We start from the raw sequence: 4,671 nt of genomic DNA, 5'->3' as shown, positions 1-4,671 counted from the left end.
TATCCATGTACCTCTGTATTTTCAGCAACAATATATAAGTTGCAAAACATTATCGTCCATGCTAACAGACTATGACTTGGCTGTAGTAATGGCAAACTACATGTCAGACAAAGAAACCTGTAAAGGGCAGAAACTCTGTAGCAATCAACTTTCATACTCAGTGCCTTCTAGGATAAGATACAGTTTACAAAACAATCTGTGACTCATCAAAGGCGAAGGGCAGAGGTCAGAAAGAGAGAGAGGGAGCAGCCAGGCTGATATGAACTCGACACTTTGAACCAACTGCTTTTTCTCCCGTTGGGTTAGTGAGATGAGTCTTCACCCATGTCTTAATAGATTGTCTGGTGTCTTGTAGTGACATTTAAATGGATTTCCATAAACCTAGCACATCAAAATATGAGAAAGGCTATATTTATCAGGAAGCTGTCCATCTGCAACAGCTCGTCCCCGGAGACAGAGTCTCACTGAGCTGCTGTGGGCGATGAATAAGTGGTGTGTGTCACTCTGTCATTTAGCAAAAACATTCAGGTTCTTTCATTCTCTCTTACTATGGTTGAACTGTCTTGATTCTGGTTCAGTTGCAGCTCATATGCCACTGATAGCTGCAGTAATTTGAAATCCCCTTCTCACTACGACATGTTGTGCAGCAATGAAGCTAAACTGTATCTACTTTAATGGAAGCAATTAAAAAATATTTGGTCTTAATTCGACTTATAGCTGTTTGTGCCAATGGCGAATAAATAAATGAGTATTGTGGATAGTTAATAATGAGCCTTGGGACCATTGACTGTATATAGCAATGGATGGAGGAGGAGATTTGAAGCCTTGAGTTTGTTCTTGGATAGAGAAGACTGTAATGTGATACTGTTGATAATGTGACTGAGACTAATAGACCGACAGATTAAATAGTAATCTGTTTGTCGTAGTGGCAGTAAAATGTGTGCTTAGTTACGATTATCAACATGTTTATTACAGTATGAATTTGATGTTTTGCACTGCAGATTAAAACCTTTAGAAACCAAACTACTCGTTGAAAAAATGATATAAAACAGTTCTATCATGGTGTATATAATTTTACAGTACAATGTTGATATATTGTTTTATGTTTTCTGGAAAATCAATAGTTATTAAAGTGTTAATAAAATCTTCAGACGGGGATGTTTGTTTTCTGGCTAATCCAGCAAATCAAATAGACAAGTACTTTATCACATAATGTAAAAATCATATAAAAATACAATATTGCCATAAAACAGTCTTGCTCATTGATTTGCAGCATTGCCCACAATGGCCGTATACATCCAGATATATTAACAGCAGAGCTACCAATCTATAAATGGTATGAGAAAGTCAAATATATATTGTCTCCTCATACTGTATATATTGTTGTATCACCCACCCCTAATGTACACAAAACTGATGTGGATTGGGGCATCAGTAGAAGCTTGTTTGAAGGAAAACAAATCCTGCTTCACTTCTGTATTTTACAATCTGCAGTACGTAAGTACATTATCAGTTTATTTTGTATTTGCACATACCCCCCCTACTGTGAGTGTTTTATGTTTTTTATCATATTTCAACACATAAAGTAATTTTCCTGTTCACCATTGTAATCTGTTTGGAACAATGACTGGGCTGAGAGTGGTAACATCAATGGCATCCCAGGAGGCAACAAACACTAAACACCAGTAGCAGGAAGAAGGTGACAGAGAGTGCAGCAGGTCAGCTCCAAGGATACCGCCCAGTGAAACCTGTTGAAGTGTCACAGGAAGTCTATTTTCCACTCCAGGTACTGTAGCTGATTGGACTTTGGAGTTAGACTTACCTGTGGCCAATTAACAATCAGTGCACAGCCTCTTTGACCTGCCACTCTCCCAGAGGACCGGACAGATGCACTGCCCACTACATACACATCTCTATCCAACACTGTTAGGTCAGTGACCGTAGCTTTTAATGACCGTGAGGGTGCAACCTTAATGTACTATCTCACCTCGGGATAGAGCTCACTCCCCCCTTTCTCGTCTATACCTGACTTGATAAGATTTGGGGTCAGCCTTCTCTTTACTTTGTCCATATTTTATAAGGTTGTACATCTTTTGAGTCTTCAGTTGACTGCGGAATACCCTAGGCCATGAGAAATTTCATTTCAGTTATACTTTCTTCCCTCCACTGCCCCAGAGACTTATCGGTAAAGCCTACTCTTTGCTCAAATGTCAAACTGCTTGTCTTGGCTTCTTATTACACAGTGACAACAGCCTCGTTCGCTCTAGGGTTGTCACATTTTGTGCAGAACGTGGGTAAAGTAAGTTAGCAGTGGAGGCAGAGATGGCACAGCAGTTCAAGGTTCATACTTAAGCTCAGTAACTCAAACATTTAGTGTGACCCAATAAACTTAATTAATTACTTATTTATTTGTTATGATCTTGAATACGAGAGATAAGTGGGATAACATCTGTACATCTAGTGACAGGTGAATTTTATATATGTATATATTTAACCTTTAAACATATTGATATTGACCTTGAAGGATAATTATTATCAGAGGATGTGGTTGTTTAAGAAACAATAGGAGAAATAACATACTATACAATGTATGTTGCAAATTAATGCTAAGCATCTATACTGAAATTATAATGCTAATAAAATATAAATGTATTTGCACCCTCTGATTTTTCCTTGGAACTCCACCTGCTCCAGCATCTAAGAAAGCATTAGCCTCATTTGGATGTTTATTCTTGACCTTTGGGAGCAATATATTTACTAGCTTTCATACCTTTCAACTGCATCTCGCTGTCTGTGTGTAGCCTGGTTTCTGAAGAACAGAAGCCCTAGTTTTGATTTGTGCCAATATTCTTCCTTTGAGCCATGAAATATGTCCCAACAATAAAATCTGATCGGTCTATCACTCTTTTCAGCACCAATTTAAGCAAAACAATAATTCACAAATGTCTGCAAATCATCAGGTGTTGAAGTTAAAGGTGACACAAAGCTTGACTATCAAGGAGAAGTAAACAAAAAGGAGAGCAGAGTATTCACAGTGATGTAGTGATTTGATTTGTTGAATCTTGGTGCCCTGAAATAACCAAGAATGGGACACCAAGTAATCACGTCTCCTATGTAGTTCTGAATTTATAAAAGAGAAATTATAAAAATTATACATAAAATTGCCATCCTTGCTCAGCACTCTCTGCTTTCAGCTACATGCTTTATTGTTCATCCACCCACAGTAATTTTCCATATCATCCAAGTTTCTGTCCTGCAGAAACTAGAATTTCCATAAAGCAAAGTTACAAAGCTAAACTGGTGTCTCAGTGTAACACCCTCTGCCCATTTCTCCCACCTCTCCCTATGTCTCTTCCTGGCTCCTTCTTTTCCTCCTATCTCTATTCCACCCTTTTTTCCACCTCCCCCTTCTCCCTCCCCCCACCAGGTTCTTGGCAGTGCTTGGCAGTCGCCCACCTTGTCTAACTAGCAGGTTGATGTGTGTCTGTTCAGTGTGTGTGTGTGTGTGTGTGTGTGTGTGTGTGGGCTGTGTGTGTGTGAGAGAGCACAAGATTGTGTGTGTGTGTGTGTGTGTGTGTGTGTGTGTGTGTGTGTGTGTGTGTGTGTGTGTGTGTGTGTGTGTGTGTGTGTGTGTGTGTGTGTGTGTCTGTGTGTGTGTGAGAGAGCACAAGATTGTGTGAGTGTGTGCTTCTCTAATATGTGTGTGTGTGTGTGTGTGTGTGTGTGTGTGTGTGTGTGTGTGTCTAGCAGTAGTCTAGACGTGGTTTCCTCTCCTGTGTTTGTCTTTCTCCTCAGGCCAGCTGATCTGTTCAGCCAGGAATGTTACTGCTACTGCTGCCATACTGTCAACACACACTCTCTGTTTCTCTGCAGCTCCCCCCTTTTTTCACTCCCCCTTTATCTCTCCACTCATTTTATTTTTCTCTCTTTCTTTATCTTCACATATCTGTAAGCTATCTATTTGCCCAACTCTCTCCCCATCTTCTCAGTCTTCAACTTGCTATCTCTCTTTCTTTCCCTCTTGCTTGCGAAGGAGCACAGATTCACACTTTCTCCTCAAAACGTAGAATGCCCAGCTTTGATTACCCCTGACTTCTGCGTCCCCTCTTTTTCCCCTGCTCATTGTTTAGCCCCTCTCTTTCTCCCCTCCTCCTTCCTTTCCTCCCCCTCTTTCTGCAGACAAAGTTGTCTTTCACTGGATGTCTACTGGCAAAAGACCAGCACACCTCAGTATGTGTGTGCATTTATATTAATACTAATATTTCTTTAAGTCCTTGTATGTATGTTTTTGTTCATTTACTGTATTTGATCATTGGTGTAAAAGCAACTGCTGTTGTTAAATGTGTGTGTGTGTGTGTGTGTGTGTTATATGTGTGTGCGTGTGTGTGTGTGTCCATGGTACTGCCAGCCAGACTGGCATCAGGGTGGCACACCTCAAAGGCTGGAGACAGACAGAATTAGAAACATGCACACACATACGCATACACCGGATAAACTGCAGTACTGGTGACCTGTTTTTCTATTTATTTCCTTTATTTATTCATCTTCAAAACTCATAATACATATTCATACTGCCTAACCACCTTTGGGGAAAGAATGACTGTGTGTCTGTCTGTGTGCGTCATATCTATGTAATGAAGCATATGCATGTACAGTATATACAAACTACTA

Source organism: Dicentrarchus labrax, unplaced genomic scaffold, assembly GCF_905237075.1.
Source record: "Dicentrarchus labrax unplaced genomic scaffold, dlabrax2021, whole genome shotgun sequence".
Lineage (NCBI taxonomy): Eukaryota > Metazoa > Chordata > Actinopteri > Moronidae > Dicentrarchus > Dicentrarchus labrax.
This window is presented reverse-complemented; position numbering follows the sequence as displayed.